Raw genomic sequence first — 19547 nt, forward strand, 5'->3', positions numbered from 1 at the left:
TACAAGCTCCTGAACAAGGCAGCAGTATGACTGGTCTCCAAGATGTGTTGCTGCTTCCAATCCAGCAGTTCGTTGGAACTTGTCGTGTGTGGGGCAATGAAAGATTGAGCTCCCCCCAGCCAAACCACAGTGGAATATTCTGTGCTTTCACTTTGGGTCACGCATGAAGACTGAAGGACGATAGAATCTAGAATCAAAAAGCTGCAGGGCACACTAACAGAAAATAAAATATTTCAGGAGGTGACCAAGTGAGGTTTGGGAAGATTTGAAAATGATTACAAAACATTATAATTGCATTGTTGGATACACAAAAAGGCATTCTAGGTATTTGATCACCAGAGTAATTACATTTCGAGATACCAGAGTAGACCAGGGTTGGGATTGAACTAAGGACTGAGGGGGAAATACAGGGTCTTGGTAATGGATGGAGGTTGGCTCTAAGGGTTAGCTCCAGATTTAAGATAATGCCACAGGAGGTATGAATTGTGTCTCATTTACAAACAATAAAAAATACAGGTGGTAGTGCAGGTCAGCAAGCAAATTGTTGAAGGATTGACATTGGATACTTAAAGATGGCAACTAAATAACAGGCTCCAAAGTTTGATTATTGGGAAATTTGGACCCATGGAAAAGCAGCTAGCACTGCAGTGATGTTGGATGTGATAGGAAAACACGGGGCCTTCAGTCTCTTGGTGAAAGTCTGAATGGAAACCAATGCCTTATTACAATTGTGTATAATTTGTATAATTTTGCAGTGAGGAAGGGGGGCAGTGACACCTCCTCAGGTTGCATGTGCTGTCCAATTCCTCAATCACTAAGTGTCACAGAATGGCCACAGCAGAAAGGATGCCATTCAGTCCATTGTGTCTGTCATAGCTACCTGCAAAAGTAATTCCCCTCATCCCACATCCCATCTGTTCCCCAGAACCCTGTAAATTTCTCCTCAAATAATTGCGCCATTCTCTTTTAAAGGTTTGATTGCTGTCTCACGGCCTGTACACATTCATTTCCACATTAAAATGGAAACCAGATAAATATTAAACAGACGTGAAATGGTCACATCTGATGTGTAGCTGGCTATCTGTCTTGACGGAAGTCTTGAAGATGTTAATCCAGTTTATTGGAGCTTCACTGTCTATCCTCATACCTATGTGTTAACAATTGGATTCCTGCTGTTTGTCCTCAAAACTCACAGTATTCCAGCTCCTCTTTGGGTTAAATTTTGATAAATGATGATATTGGGAGACTGGGCAACATCATTACTGCTGCTGCTGTAAACAGACAGACAATTCAACAGCTGCTCTATATTTAAATATTAACCACGTTTTCAGCCACATTCCCAATTACTCAAAAAACATTTGCACAACGGTGCTTGTAGCTTGTTTGTGTGTGTGAGTGAGTGAGTGAGTGAGTGAGAGAGAGAGAATGTGTGTGAGAGTGTGTGTGCGTGAGAGAGAGAGAGACAGAGAATGTGTGTGTGTGAGTGAGAAGAGAATGTGTGTGAGAGAAAGAATGTGTGTGTGAGAGAGAGAATATGTATGTGAGACAGAGAATGCATATGTGTGAGAGAGACTATGTGTGTGCATATGTGTGAGTGTGAGAGACAGAGAATGTCTGTATGTGTGCGCGAGAGAGAGAAAGAATGTGTGTGAGACAGAATGTGTGTGTGTGTGACTGTATATGTGACAGAGAGACAGTGTATGTGTGAGAGACAGCGTGTGTGTGAGAGAGAGAATGTGCGTGTGAGAGAGAGAATGTGCATGTGAGAGAGAGAGAGAGAGAGGGTGTGTGTGTGAGAGAGAGGAGTGTATGTGTGTGAGTGAGACCGAGAGAGTGTGTGTGTGCGTGCACATGCATGTGTGAGTGTGAGAGACAGTGTGTGTATTTGTTGGGGGGGGGCGAGACCAAATCCCACCCCCATAATTGCTATGTTGCAGAAATTGATTTCATTGCATTTGGAAGTAAAGTGTGTCACTAGAACAGAGAGGTTTCTGCTTTGACATTTACATGAAATCCCCAATAAACTCTCCCTGCACTACACTGGGGTCAGGTTCAAGTTTATCAGGGGTACCAGCCAGAGGTACTCCCCAAGTAACTTGCAGCTTCGCTTGAGAAATATAGAAAGAAACCTAATGCTTGAATGGGGTCAGTTATTAAGCAAGCTCTTTGACATTGTGAAAACTTCCTGTTTGAAATCCATGGAGGCAGGCCGCTAGAAAAGCAGTGTAGAGATGGTCATCCATCCAGCAATCATTCACGTGGTAAGCCTAGACTGACAGTGGAGAAGATGCTAAACCTAATTTAGCAAATGCAATTCATTACATTTCCACAAACTGATATTTTTTTGAACAAGTTGAAGGTTAGTGATGCTGTGAGAGCAGTCCTTCCCCAATATGCAAGATTGCAAGGACAGCTGCCTCGATGTACCTCAGTGCAGTTCCTTCTGTACCAGTGCATTACCATGTCGTTAACACACATCTAAACCAGATCAGCAAGGATTGTTGTGCTTATTGGGCACTGGAGGACAGGGAGAACCACACGCTTGGCTGATTTAGCAATGGGGTGGTTTTAACCAAAGCAATCAGTGCTTCTAGAATTGGACCAAGGTCATCTCCTGACTCTCCCCTTGCTTCTGCAGCAGAATAGCAGATACTGACTTATTTACAAAGTCCAGAAATATACCCAGTAAAAACCACAAAAACAAATGGCCATTCGAGTAAAGGACCAAATCCATGAATCTGGTGATTCGCTTCTCCCGATTACTCATCGCTGTCACTTGCTCAGATACAAAAAGGGCCCAGAAGTGAGGTGCTGGAAAAGCACAGCAGGTCAGGCAGCATCCGAGGAGCAGGATCAACATTCCTGATGAAGGGCTCATGCCCAAAACGTCGATTCTCCTGCTCCTCGGATGCTGCCTGACCTGCTGTGTTTTCCCAGTGCCATACTCTCCACTCTGATCTCCAGCATCTGCAGCCCTCACTTTCACCCTGATATAAACAGGGCCGATCAACTTTTGGTTACCTTGCAGGAGGCTGTCTTTATGTGTTGCCTCTGATTGTGTGGGTGTCAGGGTGTTGAGGAGGGCGAAGATTGCTGAAGGATGCCCAATCTAAACCCATTCTTGTCCTTATCTTAAGTTTCTCATCTGCATTGTGCACACCAGACATTCATACAGCACACGTGGGCTTTCGGTCCAACTAACCATGCCAACCAGACATCCCAATCTGACCTAGTCCCATTTGTCAGCATTTGGCCCACTTCCCTCTAAACCCTTCCTATTCATGACCCCAGCCAGATGCCTTTTAAATGTTGCAACTGTACCAGCCTCCACCACTTCCTCTGGCAGCTCATTCCACACACGTACCACCCTCTGTGTGAAAAGGTTGCCCCTTAGGTCTGTTTTATATCTCTCCCCTCTCACCTTCAACCTTTGCCCTCTAGTTCTGGGACTCCTAAAGAACAAGTGGAATGAATCATGGCGGATATTCATTGCCAATGAGGGGACAGCTCCTGACACCTTTAGTTCTGGATGGAAGTCGCCTTGCTCAGAGTGCCAGAGGTCATTGATTCACAATCTTCCGACGAACCTAAGCTCATCACATCCATTACCTAACCCCCCCACCCCCCTCCACGTGTCTATATTTTTCAGACAATTTGCACCCCCACATCCCAACCTTATCCCCATATCCCAACATTACCCAGCATCCCAACTTTACTGGGGAGTCACGGTGGCTCAGTGTTTAGCACTGCTGCCTCACAGCACCAGGGTCCCAGGTTCATTTCCAGCCTCAGGTGATTGTCTGCCCGTGTGGAGTTTGCACATTCTCCCCGTGTCTGCGTGGGTTTCCTCCCTCAGTGCAAAGATGTGCAGGTCAGGTGAATTGGCCTTACTAAATTACCCATAATGTTAGGTGCATTAGCCAGAGGGAAATAGGTCTGGGTGGGTTACTCATTGGAGGGTCAGCATGGACTGGTTGGGCCGAAGGGCCTGTTTCCATACTGTAGGGAATCTAATCTAGTCTTACCCCCCATCCCAGCATTACTCCCCTATCCCAACATTAACATCCCCATCCCAGCATTACCCCTTATCTCAACATTATTACCCCCATCTCAACATTACCTCCACCCACCATTAATATTTATTGATGCAGTTATTACTCCTGTGATACGCTCCTTGGGAACATGGTTCTCCGGAGGCTGTTAATCTAGACTCATAAAGAGGATAAACTGAGTGTCCCATTCACTATGAAAAGTGCCGACTGAAATGACAGGAAAGAGAAGAAATAGGGGTTTGCTAATGGCAACCATTCAACATTTTCAAATGATACATTTAAGAGAGAGCAAAGCCAGGATTTTAAATCCCTTATGAGTTTAGATTCCTTACTGGGTGTGCTTTCAGCAGGAGTAGAGCAAATGAAATATGGCAGACCTCAGCACAACACACCTGCCCTCAGGCAAACTGGGACCGTTTACACTCAATCCACCGCCATTCCATTGGCAAACTTGTAAAGGTGGGGCATGTCAACCAGGGGTGTGTATAAGGGGTAAGAAACCTGCCCAACTCCCCATCCCCTTCAACCTGAATATCCCACCCCCACTTTGTTCCAGAACCCTGCCATCCAAAACCCACAACTGGGGGGGGGGGGGACGACTCTGTTTTGTTTCCTCTTGGATTGGGAAAAGAGAGACCCACAAAAGGACGAGTACAGAAATGAAAGACTGGCTATAATCAATCATCTGTTTCCTGCTTTCAAATCTGCATCACATGAAGCTGCGAATATTTAGCCAAAAATAAATTCTAACAGTTGGTTGACACTTCACTTCATCTGACGTGGTATCAACGAATTTCAAAATGCCCTCATGCTGGGCAATTTCCTGACTACCTTTGTACTGCATCATTTCACTTGGTCAAAACTTCAGCTGTGTTTTGACAACAGCAGATGTCTACATTGTACTAACCAGACACACTCTCTCTTTTGAAGCCTCAAGAATTGATCAACAACTTCCTGATCAATCAATGACAAAGCAATTATACTCGTCCCTCATCTTATGTGTGTTCAGTTCTGTACAGAAACTCAAAGGTGTATTCTAATTCCAGTTACATTTCTATATTAAAAAAACCTTCCTTGAGGAGCAGAGAGTGTACTTTGAAGAATTCCACTATTCTTTCCTATTCGAGGTGAGTTTCTCGCACATCTCTCCTCAGCCACTTTCTAAACTAGAGTCAGACCATGCAATGCTATGGTCCCCTGTTCGAATCACCACCTACAATACCATCGCATCCTGCCCATCGTCAAGACAACACTGCTTCCCCTTCCACCAATGAACCCTCTATCGATGCTGTCACTCCCAAAGTCAATGGTGTTGACAAGGTGGACATGGAAGAGATGTTTCCTTTTGCGGGTTAGCCTGGAAACAATTCAAATTAGGAAGTGTCCATTGTGGGCAGAGAGGAGGATACATTCCTCTTCCTTCAGACGCTGTGTGACTCTCAGCCTCAGGAAGGGGAGCCTGAGTGTGTAAACGTTGTTTAAGACAGAGGTGAATAGATTCCTGTTAGGGAGGGGGAATCAGTGGTTATCAGGGGAAGATGTTAGTGTGGAATGTGAAACATGAACTGATCAGCTACGACCTTATAGGATAGCAGAGCATGATTCTGGAGCTACATAGTCTTACTGCCATGCCTAGTGCATGTTTGTAATACTGACAAGGGCCACCCACTATGAGAATATCACTTAGCCTGGCAGCCAGAACAGCATAGCATCTCAAAGGAATAAGTCAGAGCACCTGGTCCTCTTCAAAGTCTCTGTAAGAATCTCTGTTATTTCAGTCTGTTGACTGTGAGAGACACCTCCAGTTTGACCAGGAGGTGGCTTTTCTCTCCCACACCAGATGAAGCAGACCTTGTAGTTGCCTATGGTTAGAGGAGGTGGTAGCAGTTACCTACAGCACCAGCAGCAGGGAGAATACTCAAGTGACTTACCGAGAAAACAGGTACCATTAAAGGCAGGTCACTCTCAAAACTCACTAAATCCCGCTCATTTCTGACAATCACATTGTCAATTCCTTTTCAATTCTAAGGGGGAAGACCAGAAGCCCCATGGTCTATAGCAGGGACCTGGAGGAATACGGTTATCTCCAGGGGATTTCAAGGCTCCCCCTATTTATCAAGCAGGTGCTGCTAAAATCCCATTGACATTATAAATACCCCCCTTCGTCCACCTTCACAGCAGGTATCAGTGAAAATATTACTCTGACATCTTGTTCCATAGTGATAGGAGGCATCATCGCACGCGAGAGCATGATCTGTCTGTTCCCTGGCCCCGTTAGCACCTGTTAATGTGATACATTTCTGAGCTGAACAGTTGGGGGAAAGTCTGGCTGCTGTCAGGGTGAAGTAGGAAGTGAAAGGACCAGTGCTCTATATAGAGACAGCATTCTGCTGTGAACCACCCCCCTCCCCCCCCCCAAATGGATCCTTGTAAAAACCACAACTTCCCAAACATCACGCAGGCTGTCAGTAATCTCATGGCTCCATGCAGCACCTGGACTGGGACCCTTTCGCATGAGGAATCTCTGGTTCAGAAACAACAAACCTGCATGACAGAGAGCAGCCTAAACCATACAGAGAGATCCCCCAACCAGCTTGATCAGCACAAGGCAAATTAAAAGGAAAAAACTATAAATAGCACCAGGGGAGTGCTTTTAATCAGAGCATTCTACAGGCAGCCTGCTCCCAGTGGAGGTGAGGCAGAAGCCTTTGATGCGTTAACAGCTGTTAGCAGTCTGCATCACCCAAAATATTTCCATGAAATTGGAGTCAGCATTTTATTTTTAATCATCATTAATCAGCTCCCTCAGTGGTGATCGATTACTCTTGTGAGCAGTGACTGTGTACATTTAAAAGACTCTCTTGTGCAGATAAATTGAATGTGGATGTGAGACAAGCCATTGGAGAAGGATATCGGAACCTCGCTTTCATTGAGTAGATCTGTAGAGAGATCCTGGAGAGAGGTTCCAACTAAGGATCACTTTCCTTTTTATTAAATCGCCTGAACATTGTTGAGTGGTAGATCATAACTCAGGCTTAGTATTTCCTGTTGAAGTCAGTTGTCTGCCTGGTTGTAAACAGATCTGAGGATCACAGAACAGATAAAGCCATTAAACTGCCAAAGCTTCTATTCAACACTGAGTCACTTTTTAAAAACATTTTACTTGTTTACAAGTAAACAAAGCCTGCTCTCCTCCCCACACGTTTCACACCTTCAAACTTAATCGGGAAATAACCTTCTGTAGACCAAAACCTCTTTCATGAACATCAAGCAACCAATCAGCCTCCAGCTCTCCTCAATTCCAAGGGAATGGTCGATTTGTTTCAGGTGGTTAGCACTAGGGAGAGGGGGGGGTGGGGGAGAGAGGGGTGAGGGGAGAGAGAGAGGGGGAGAGAAGGGAGGTGGAGGTGGGAGGGGTGAGGGGAGGGGGAGAGGGAGGAGGGAGGGGTGAGGGGAGGTGAGGTGGAGGGAGGGGGCGGGGGGGAGAGGATGGGCGAGAGAGAAAGGACAGGGGGAGAGGGGTGGAGAGGGAGGAGGGAGGAGGGAGGAGGGAGGAGGGAGGAGGAGGAGGAGGGGGGAGGGGGAGGGGGAGGGGGGGAGGGGGAGGGGGAAGGTAGAGGGGGGAGGGGGAGGGGGAAGGTAGAGGGAGGAGGAGGAGGAGGAGGAGGAGGGGGAGGGGGGAAGGGAAAGGGGGGAAAGGGGAGGGGAGAGGAGAGGAGAGGGGAGAGAGGAGGACGAGAGGGAGAGAGGGGAGAGAGGGGCGAGAGAGGGGGAGAAGAGGGGGCGAGAGAGGGGGAGAAGAGGGGGGGAGAAGAGGGGGGGAGAGGGGGGGAAGAAGAGGGGGGGAGAGGGGGGGAAGAAGAGGGGGGGAGAGGGGGGGAAGAAGAGGGGGGGAGAGGGGGGGAAGAAGAGGGGGGGAGAGGGGGGGAAGAAGAGGGGGGAAAGAGGGGAACGGGGGTGAGGGGCGAGGGGTGAGGGGCGAGGGGAGGGGTGAATGGGAGAAGAGGGGGGGAAGGAGGAGGGTGGGGAAGGGGGAAGGGAGGAGGGTGGGGAAGGGGGAAGGGAGGAGGGTAGGGAAGGGGGAAGGGAGGAGGGTGGGGAAGGGGGAAGGGGGAAGGGAGGAGGGGGGAAGGGGGAAGGGAGGAGGGGGGAGGGGGGAAGGGAGGAGGGGGGAAGGGGGAAGGGAGGAGGGGGGAGGGGGGAAGGGAGGGAGGGGGGAGGGGGGGGAAGGGAGGAGGGGGGAGGGTATATGGGTCAGAGGGGGGAGGGGAGGGGGAGAGGAGAAGGGGAGGAGAAGGGGAGAAGGGGAGAGAGGAGAGAGGAGAGGGGGAATGAGATGGGGGGAATGGGAGAGGGGAGGGGTAGGGGGAATGGGAGAGGAGAGAATGGGGGAGGGGGAGGTAGGAGGGGAGGGGGGAGAGGGAGGGGGGATGGGGAGAGGAGGGGGAGAGGGGAGAGGGAGGGGGAGAGGGAGAGGGGAGAGGAGGGAGAGGAGGGGGAGTGGGAGTGGGGAGAGGAGAGGGGAGAGGGAGAGGGGAGAGGAAGGAGGGGAGGGGGAGTGGGGAGAGGGAGAGGGGAGAGATTGGGGGGAGGGAGGGGGAGAGGGGAGGGGGAGGGGGTGAGGGAGAGGGGAGAGGGAGAGGGGAGAGGGAGAGGGGAGGGGGAGAGGGGAGGGGGAGAGAGGAGAGAGGAGAGAGGGTAGGGAGAGGAGGGAGGGGAGAGGAGGGGGATGGGGAGGGGGAGGGGTAGTGGGGGGACGTGAAGGGGATGGAGAGGGGAGGGGGAGGATGAGTGGGGAGGGGAAAGGGGGAGTGGGAGTGGAGAGGGGGAAGAGGAGAGGGGCAAGGGGAGAGGGTGAGTGGAGGGTGGGGAGTGGAGGGGGGAGGGGGGGGGGGGAGTGGAAGGGGGAGGGGGAAGGGGAGGGGGAGGGGGAGGGGGGGAGTGGAGGAGTGGAGGGGGAAGGGGGAAGGGGGAGTGATGAGGGGGAGTGGGGGAGGGGGGTGGGGAGTGGGGGAGTAGAGGGGGAAGTGGGAAGGGGGAGGGAGAGGGAGGGAGGGGAAGGGGTAGGGGAGAGGGAGGTAGAGGGGGAGGAACAGAGGGGAGGGGGGAGGGTAGAGGGAGGGGAGAGGGGGTGGGGAAGGGAGGGAGAGGGAGGAGAGATGGGGTGGGGTGGCGAGGCGAGGGAGAGGGCAGATTGAAGGAGGAGAGGGGAGGGAGAGAAGGGAGGGAGTGAGGGGAGGGGGAGGGGAGGAGGGAGAGTGATGGGGGAGGGGAGGGAGGAGGGAAGAGCGGAGGAGGGGGAGAGGGGAGGAGGTGGAGAGGGGAGGGAGAGGGGAGGGAGAAGGGAGGGTGAGGGGAGTGGGGGAAGGGAGGGAGAGAGGGAATGGGGAGGGGAGGGTGGAGAGTGAGGGGAGAGAGGGAGGGAGAGGGAGATGGGGATGGAGAGGGGAGGCGGAGGAGGGAGAGTGAGGGGAGAGGGGAGGGAGAGTGGGAGGGAGGGAGAGGGGACGGAGAGTGGGAGGAGGGAGGAGGGAGAGGGGAGGGAGAGTGTGAGGAGGGAGGAGGGAAGGGAGAGTGGGAGGTGGGAGAGAGAGAGGGAGGGAGAGAGTGGGTCGAGGAAGTAGGGAGGGGAGAAAGGCGAGAGGAGAGGTGGAGAGAGGATTGGGGAAGAGGATCGGGGAGAGAGGGAGGTGAGGGGGGAAAATAGGGGGAAGGGAGAGGAGGGAATGGGTGTTGAGGGAGAGGGAGGGGAGGTGAGGGCGAGGGTGGGGAGGGCGAGAGGAGAAGGGTGAGGGGAAGGAGAGGGGTGAGCAGAGATGAGAGAGGAGGGAGAAGGGAGTTAAGAGATGGGAGTGGAGGACATGAGGGGGAGGGAAGAGGAGGGGGAGGGAGAGGGGGGAGGGAAGTGGAGGGGGAGGGAGAGGAGAGGGGAGGGAGAGAGGAGGGAAGGGGAAGGGGAGAGGAGGAGAGGTGGGGAGAGGACATAAGGAGAGGGGGAGGGGGAGAGCGTGGAGACGAGGGGAGGGGAGGGGAGGGGAGAGGGAGGAAGCTCAGTGCTCCAGGGCATTTACAACACAACAGATGGAGTTACCATGGCAACCCCCTCCACTGCTCCAATGGAGTTTTCTCCAGTGAACTCATGACTGCTTCCAAACCAAATCTATCACCTCATATATCACGAATGGACCAGTGCCACCCAACCCCTCACTGTCCTTGAATGAAGAGACTCACTGAGCCATCTCGGAGAATAAAAGTGAACCACACCACAGGACACAGGAATAGCTGTCGGCCATTCAGTCCATTGAGTCTATGCCACCATTCATTGAACTCATGGCTGATTTGATGATCCTCAAATCCACTTTCCTGCCCTTCCACATAACCCTTCCTGATTAATAATTGGTCCCCCTCTGCCTTGGAAGTATTGAACAATCCAGCCTCGACAGCCCTCTGCAGTAAGTTTCCTCAGATGCATTCTGTTGGAGAGATGAAATTCTTCCTCTTCCCTTTCTCAGAATGCTGACTCCTCCAGGTAAAGGTCTGGGGTCAGGTGTAGGCCGGACCAGCTGGGAAATTCAAACAAAACTCCCAACAGTGACCTCCCATGAGGGATTCCCTCGTTGAAAGGCAGTCTACGCTTTGGGAAGTGGATGGGTGGTACTGAAAGCCATCCCCACATTGTCACTCTTCCCCCTCCCCACCCATTCCCACGACCCCCTGAAGTTGTCTTCATTCTGAACTGGAGTCCCTTGTTGATGCTGGGTCTCTGCTGGAGACATTCCCAGCACCACTGACTGAGTGAGTGAACGAAAAAGTGAGTGAACAAGTGAGTGAGTGAGTGATAGCAATGGGGAACCACTGGCCCCTGACAGACTGCCAGTTCTGAGTGGGTCAAGATCAGAGTGGTGCTGGAAAATCACAGCAGTTCAGGCAGCATCCGACGAGCAGGTAAATCAACATTTCGGACAAAAGACTTTCATCAGGAATCCTCAGGTGCTGCCTGACCTGCTGTGCTTTTCCAGCACCACACTAATTTTGACTCTAATCTCCAGCATCTGCAGTAGCCACTTCCGCCTCATTCTGAGAGAATGGCATTCACTCCAATACGTTCGAGTAAAAAGTGAGGTCTGCAGATGCTGGAGGTCAGAGCTGAAAATGTGTTGCTGGTTAAAGCACAGCAGGTCAGGCAGCATCCAAGGAACAGGAAATTCGACGTTTCGGGCCAGAGCCCTTCACTCCAATATCCCAGGAAAAGCTCAACACTGGACACTGTGTGCAATCAGCTTTCTCCAACAGAAGCAAGTTCTCCAGACTGCGGCAAAGAAGCCCAATTCAGCCAAGTGACCCCTCCCCTCCCCTCCCCTCCCCAGGGCCACGGGGCTTACTGAGGATTTTCACCATTTTCTCTGTTTATTCTGACAGCCACCTTTAGTTTGGAGAGATTGCACTTGCTCAGCAGTTGGTTACTAACGTCTCGACGTGTTAGCATTCCTGTGGTGTAGACCACCTTCGTTATCCCACCTCCAGAGGAACTCCACCCAGGCTGCCTGACTGACTGGCGTGGTCTTGGTATGGCCTCTTGCAGACCACAACAGAATTACTGCCTTGGGGTGACAGGAGTTGGCTTTGGCATCCAATCCAGGAGCTGACAGGTCTAACCACACTAACCAGGCACAGCAATACACCATTCCACCCCTGGGCTTTCGGCCATTTAACAGGATCAGTTTAAATTCCCATTGATTCCTGAGAACTCTGAATTCCCTTCCCATTGCAAATCTATTCCCCTCAGTCTTGAAACAGACCACCCTCATTCCAGCATCTTCTGACCCACACTGTTCCAAAGTCACATGAAAGAAATTGTTTCTCCTCATCTCTGTTGGAAAAAGGCAAACATTAATCTTTAAAACATCATGTGCCTCTGGTTCTGGGCTCACCCACAACAGGGAACATCAATCTGTCACCCTTGTCCAGACAATCCAGTTTTTATACTCTTCAACCCTCACTTTTCTAAACTCCATGGAAACACGCTCGGTCTGCTCGATTGCAATTCACTCACTCAGTCACTCACTCGCTCGTTTACTCACTCACTCACCCACTTTCTCGCTCACTCACTCAGCCCACTCACTCCACTTACTAACTCAACCGCTCACTCGCTTAAGGTACCAATCTAATAAACCCTTCTCCAAACTGTCCCCAATGTATTTATGTCATAGAGATGCACAACATGGAAACAGACCCTTCGGTCCATCCCATCCATGCCAACCAGATATCCCAACCCAATCTAGTCCCACCTGCCAGCACCCGGCCCATATCCCTCCAAACCCTTCCTATTCATATACCCATCCAAATGCCTCTTAAATGTTGCAATTGTACCAGCCTCCACCACATCCTCTGGCAGCTCATTCCATACACGTACCACCCTCTGCATGAAAAAGTTGCTCCTTAGGTCTCTTTTATATCTTTCCCTCTAGTTCTGGACTCTCCGACCCCAGGGAAAAGTTTTTGTCTATTTATCCTTTCCATGCCCCTCGTAAATTTTGTAAACCTCTATAACCCTCAGCCTCCGACGCTTCAGGGAAAACATCCCCAGCCTATTCAGCCTCTCCCTGTAGCTCAGATCCTCCAACCTGGCAACATCCTTGTAAATCTTTTCTGAACCCTTTCAAGTTTCACAACATCTTTCCAATAGGAAGGAGACCAGAATTACACGCAATATTCCAACAGTGGCCTAACCAATGTCCTGTACAGCCGCAACATGACCTCCCAACTCCTGTACTCAACACTCTGACCAATAAAGGAAAGCATACCAAACGCCTTCTTTCTATCCTATCTACATGCGACTCCACTTTCAAGGAGCTATGAACCTGCACTCCAATGTCTCTTTGTTCAGCAACATTCCATAGGACCTTACCATTAAGTGTATAAGTCCTGCTAAGATTTGTTTTCCCAAAATGCAGCACCTCGCATTTATCTGAATTAAACTCCATCTGCCACTTCTCAGCCCATTGGCCCATCTGGTCAAGATCCTGTTGTAATCTGAGGTAACCCTCTTCGCTGTCCACTACACCTTCAATTTTGGTGTCATCTGCAAACTTACTAACTGTACCTCTTATGCTCGCATCCAAACCATTTATGTAAATGACAAAAAGTAGAAGGCCCAGCACAGATCGTTGTGGCACTCCACTGGTCACAGGCCTCCAGTCTGAAAAACAACCCTCTACCACCATCCTCTGTCTTCTACCTTGAGCCAGTTCTGTATCCAAATGGCTAGTTCTCCCTGTATTCCATGTCCTTCCTTCAATATCAGGCCCAAAATTGCACAGTTGATTTGTGATGTGATCTCACCAAAGATCTGCATGACTGAAGCACTTGCTTTAATGTACAATTCCTCTCGTAATGAAGGACAGCATCTCATTAGACTTGTTGGTTACATGCTGTATCTGCACACCAACAGGTTTTGATTTGTGCACCAGAACACCGAAATCCCTCTGCTCCTCATGTTCCATCTCAACGATAGTCTGTTGTGGCCAAAGTGAACAATTTCATACATTCCCACATTATACTCTATCAGCTACAGTTTTACCCATTCACCCAACCTCTCGATCTCCTTCAGCATCATTCTTATGTCTCCTTCCCACATGCTTTCTTCAGCTGTAAGTTAACCCATCAGGCCTTCGCTCCCCTCAACTCACTCATTGATGGGATTTGTAAAACGATGAATCCACAGCACTGGGCCCTGTGGGACTTCACTTGTGCTGAATTCAGTATCATTACACATTCGGAGTTAGCTTGGAACTGAAGGGAGACAGCAGTCACTGAGCCAGGTTTACATAGTTCCATTATGACAAAAAGCTCACCTCTTTAGCAGCCTCATCAGTTTTCAAGACAGCACGATGTAAAATCTCAAACTCTGGCCAAATGCAAGAGAATTAGTCAGCTTGGATGGAGCCTTCCCACAGACCCAGCATCTCCTCAATAACAGAATGCTGGAAAGAACTGTCATACAGTACAAGATTGAAAACTAAATTGTAAGACCATCGTACAACTGTTTTATCCTGCTCTTCCTTCTGTAAAGACACAGAACATATCTTGTGAGTTCTAGCTCTATCTGCTCCCCCTTGTTACAATTTGACTCCAGTTGGAGACTAAATAACACGAACTACTGCAGCTTTGATTAAGATTTCTCAGTAAGTCAGAGAGAAGAGTAATTGTCCATAATCACTGTGAACAGAATTATTAATCTGTACTTTACAGCGAGCAAGATAATATACGGCGCTCCACTTAAATAGAATCGATTATAAATTGGAACAATTGACCAGAAGACAATTCTGTCAGCAAACCTACTCACCCCTCAGCCCAAAGATTTAAAATAAGCCTCAAACGAATTCTCGAGGTCCAATGGGGAATATACACACACACCGATCCACCCAGGTTCAAGTCCCACTTGCTCCAGGACTGGCTCTCAATAGGTTGACGAAGAATATTGAGAACAGTCATCAAACAGAACTTCAAGCCTAACAGAGGAAACCATCTACAGGCAGAAAGAGGACCCACGTGACCAAACTCAAGTAAGTCCTCAGGGTCATATACTCGATTGTCTCTGGCAGTTGATGAAGGTTTGATAGGTTTTATTGTCCCCTCAGAATCAACTCTGGAAAAACACCAGGTACACATCATCACACCCACCTCCTGGAGGTGTCCACTGGCATCCCCTGAAGTGGGTTCCAGACCAACTCCAATGAATCTTTGTTGTGTCTCTGCTAAATAAAGTACGTTTTTCCCTCACACACTATTTTACATCTCTCATCATTGCCCTGTACCACTTTGGGGAGATTTCTTCACTCATATACATCAGTCTGTTTGTTACAAAGGCTGAATTGTTTCTTGAACCTGCGTGGTAACTGATTCTCTATCCATACCAATATATTCTCACTCAGTCACAAGACCCAATGTTAAAGCATAACTCCCTCCGTGGAACCTAATTGAATATCAAAATTGCTTTGAAAATTTGAATACATTGAAAATATATCCATCAGCTTTTCCCTGAACTAACCTGTAAGCTACAACCTCAATGTTTTTTTCACATCTTGTTTTGTGGTCAGAGTGCATCGATTTACTGACAGCTTGTAGCTAACCCTTTCAATTTTTTAAACAAAATTGATCACATCCTGTATTGTTCTTGCTTTAGGCCAGTGCGACCAACAGTCCACCAGCAGATAGAGCCTGCATTGCACATGGCCCACTCAGATTAGTCATGTATGCTCCGCCATTTAATGATGGCTGACACATTTCTCAATCCTAGTCGGGTGGGATGGACCGAATGGTAGGGCTGACTAGATGGGCTAAATGGCTAATTTCTGCTCCGGGATCCTATGATATGATGATACATCATTGAGGCATTATCATGCAGCAATGCCAGCACAAAATGGTGAAGATGTTCCAATGGACAATCACCAGTTTGGTGAAAGAGATGGGTTTTGAGGAAGAATTTTTACAAAGAAGAGCGCCGCGGACAGGGAGGTGACGGTGTTTAGGAAGGACTGTCTGCTGCATGAGGCCTGGATGGCTAAAGGAACTGAGAAGTAAAGGAAGATGGGTAGAATCTGGAGAATACCCAAGAGTGAAAATTTGATTGAACCCAAATAGCCAATAAGATTCGATGCAATTTGTGGAGATGCTTTGAGCTGGATAAAATAACCAAGTGTGGGCTAAGGGACAACAGTCCCACTGAGCTAGACAACAGAAGAGTGGGGTTGGTGGATGACAGTTGGCTTGGCTTTATCAGAGGCTGCAGAAGGGAATGCTGAGTCTTGCTAAGGTAGAAGATTGACTGGGGAGATTCAAACAGTAGGTAATGAGTTGGATCCAAATTAGGGAGGCAAAAACACACAAGAATTTGACAGCAAAGGGATAGAACAGGTGTCCTGTGCATTACGGCTGGATAAAGAGCAAATTAATAGCAATTACCTTTGAAACAAATGTTCAAGGTATGGAGATCTGGCCAGCACAGTGAAGTACATCATGTACTCCACTGATAAATTAAAACTTTGTTTTTGCCGTTGATATGCAACTGTTTGATAAGTAACAGTCAGAAGGTTTGGGTATTAAAACAATCAAGGTTACTGTTACTGGTTGGGTTTGAAAAAATAATGTAGAAAACAGCTCTAAAATAAGGAGAGAAAATACTGGAAATATTCATCATCTGTTGCTAGAAGCAGAATAAATATTTCCAGGTCAATGATGAAAGATCAGTCGGAGATTAACTTCGACTAATTGTGGTGTCACAGTTGACCCCAAGATAAGCTCCTGACTTTGCAAAAGTGCACCGTCATTATGACCACCCATTTCCAGCTCCATGAATACCCTCACTTTGCCCTGTCTCACTTCTACTGCAGCTGAAAGCCCTCATTCATACTTTCAAAACTAGAGACTTGAGTTTGGAAGGATGGTGGGGGGTGATTGTCTTGGGAGGGGGGCGCTGTTATAGAATAAGGGGACACTCATTTACAACAGAGGTGAGAAGGAATTTCTTCTCTTGGAGGATGGTGAAAAGCTGGAATTGTCCACCCAGAAAGTTGTGGAGATTAGGTAACCAGGAGTATTTAAACGGGAGATTGGAAAAACACTAGTGTGTATAAAGAGGAGGAGGGCGGCACAGCGGCTCAGTGGTTAGCACTGTTGCCTCACCGCGCCAGGGACCTAGGTTCAATTCCAGCCTCGGGTGACTGTCTGTGTGGAGTTTGCACATTCTCCCCATGTCTGCGTGGGTTTCCTCCCACAATCCAAAGATGTGCAGGTCAGGGTGGATTGGCCGTGGGAAATTGCCCCGCAGTGTCCACAGATGTGCATACTAGGTGGACTAGCCATGAGAAAAATTAACATGTGAACATCAAAGAGTTGACAGATATGAGGAGCTGGCACAACAGATTAGCTGAAGCCTGGGGCAGCTCAGCCATCATCTTATAGAATGGCAGGGTAGGCTCGAGGGGGCTGAATGGCCTCCTACTCCTCCTGTTATTTTTCACACCGAAGCCAATGTCATGATTTGAAAATTCTTATCCTCATTTACAAACCTCTCTGTGGCGTCTGTACTCGCTTCCTCTATAACTTCCTCCAGTCCCACAATCCTCCACGGTATCTACACTCCTGACATTCTGGTCTGCTGTGCACTCTGAAGTATAATTACTCTGCTATTGGTGGGTGTGCCTTCAGTAGACTCAGTCCCTGTCCACAAGTCCCATCCTCCATCGTCTTCCAAAACCTACCTCTGAGACCAAACGTTTGGGCCTTCTGACTGATTGTCTGCTTCTGGGACTCTCTGTCGTAGTTTCTTTTATCGTGTTCCTGTACAGTGTCTTGGGACATTTCATCAAGTTATAATCACTTTACAAAGCCATTGTTGTTATACAGGTGTGACAACTGGATACCTTTGTTGGGCTGAGTTCCGGTCACAAATGGGCAAGTGTGTCACCGGTAAGTGAAGGCGAGAGTAGGGTTTCAAGATTTGATCTGTTTTCTAGGCTGTTCCACTGCCTTAGAAAGCATTTCACAACTTTGTGTTGCTAGGCTTAGGGAATATATATACAATAGCAAGGGTGTACATGTGTGGGAGTGCACACAGAAACAGATATGATCAAGTTTCATTCAAAACTCACGTGTATAAATCAGGATATTTCTGCATGACCAAAATTTCAGATGAGGCAATAGTCATTTAAGACCTTCCCCGTAAACTGAATTTAAACAGATTTAATTGAAAAAAAAAGTTGTTTCAAATGCAGTGACCTTTGCTTTGTTTAACTGTTAAACATTAACAAAAGGTTAATAATGTAGCCTTCAGGTATTCAATAAAAGAAGCTGGAGAAATTGGAAGACATGGTGATCACAGCAATGAATAGAGAACTGGCGGAAAAGGAGCAAGCATTTCTTTTTAGGAATTAAAAACTCAACTTTCAGCTTCCATCCAACAACTTGGATTTTTCTTTGAAGTTTTAACAAAGCTGGGAAGTTCAGTGATGTCCTGACTCAGTGACACCTCCCTGGTCAACTCCAGTCCAGCCTCACTTTCAGGTCGGTCACCGGGTGTACATGCCTGGTAGAAATCTACTGCTCCTTCACCGATTTTCCCAGAAAAAAGAAAAAGGCAAAATCATCAGGACAAACGGGCAATCTAAAATCTAAGATTCCAAATCTGAGACCACCAAGTCGGGTATGAGACAACCAACTCTCTGCAGCTCAGATGAGGGGTCACGGCTGTAAGCTTGGTTATAAAGGAGCTCTAAGAAACAGACTGGTGTACTCAAACACCTAACCATGGGACTCTTGATACAGGAAGCCATTTGCAAAGCCATCCAAGGCCTTTCTTATTACAGCAGTATAATATTCCCACGATCTTTCACCCCAGAACAAGTTCTTTAAGGTAGCTGTTTGAGAAAATCCCTCTTCTTCTTCAAACTCCAGCGACACCAAAATAAATAAAACAACGACTCCATGAGCCCAAGGAGGGTCAGAGAGTAAAGCCACTTGGATACTCACATCTCAAATCAGATCTGCCGGTGGGTCTGGAGACTCCCTGGGACAGCAGAGTCTCTCCATCCTGCACAGGAGTCTCTCTCGGACTTTGATGTTTTCAGCCCAGTGATCACCCAGTTTCTTTACATCAGCTACAATCCCCTTCTGGTGACACCGCATTCTCAGACATCATTGAACCTTGGGGGCGACCGGGACAGCTCCTGGTAGCCATCCTTCCAACAGCCAATGATTAGTTCAGAGTTCCAAGCCGTCAGGCAGTGGTGGACTACATCTTTGAAGCAAGTTCACCAAAGATCCTCAGACAGCACCTTCCAAACACACGACCACTTCCATCTAAAAGGACAAGGGTAGCAGATACATGGGAACACCACCACCCTGCAAGTTCCCCTCCAAGCCACTCCCCATCCTGACTTGGAAATATATCGCCATTCCTTCACTGTCACTGGGTCAAATTCCTGGCACTCCCTCCTTTAGAAAATTGTGGGTCAACCCACAGCAAGGGGACTGCAGTGATTCAAGAAGGCAGCTCACCCCCACCTTCTCAAGGGGCAACTAGGGATGGGCTATCAATGCTGTCCCAACCAGTGACACCCACATCCCACAAATTAATAAAAACAAAGTTGACTTCAACAGGTGCCTGGCACGCGGAAAATGTTTGTATCAGGAGAAGTCCTTGATAAACAAATTGTTCTTCCCATCCCATACTCCCCCAATTCCCACAAACAATGAGGCATTCTTTCCAATATGACCTGGGTCATCACTGAAGTGGAACAATGACCATTACCACTTCGTTTCCAGCACCAAGTTTGACAATAAGGCCCTGAGCAATCTCAGCAATCAAAGGTCTGTTTGTAACTTAAACATTGCCATTACATTGTAAATTGAGCAACAGGAAGGCAGTCCTGGTGAAAGTAGTGATCGAGAAGGGTTTTATCACAGGCAGCAAGAGGGCTGGACCAACTCTGTTCA

General features: G+C 48.5%; 1 protein-coding gene across 3 annotated transcripts in view; it reads right to left on the reverse strand.

The window, feature by feature from the left end:
- Window positions 1-19547, reverse strand: part of n4bp3 (NEDD4 binding protein 3) — a 118503-nt gene that overhangs the window by 61381 nt on the left and 37575 nt on the right. Inside the window, exon 1 of one of the 3 annotated variants that reach the window (XM_060836997.1) lies at window positions 18582-18644. The exons of the other annotated variants lie outside the window; for them this stretch is intronic. The gene's annotated coding sequence lies outside the window, so the exon portion shown is untranslated. Of the gene's footprint in view, window positions 1-18581; window positions 18645-19547 lie in introns of those variants that run through there. 3 annotated transcript variants of the gene reach the window in all.

Source organism: Hemiscyllium ocellatum, chromosome 16, assembly GCF_020745735.1.
Source record: "Hemiscyllium ocellatum isolate sHemOce1 chromosome 16, sHemOce1.pat.X.cur, whole genome shotgun sequence".
NCBI lineage: Eukaryota > Metazoa > Chordata > Chondrichthyes > Orectolobiformes > Hemiscylliidae > Hemiscyllium > Hemiscyllium ocellatum.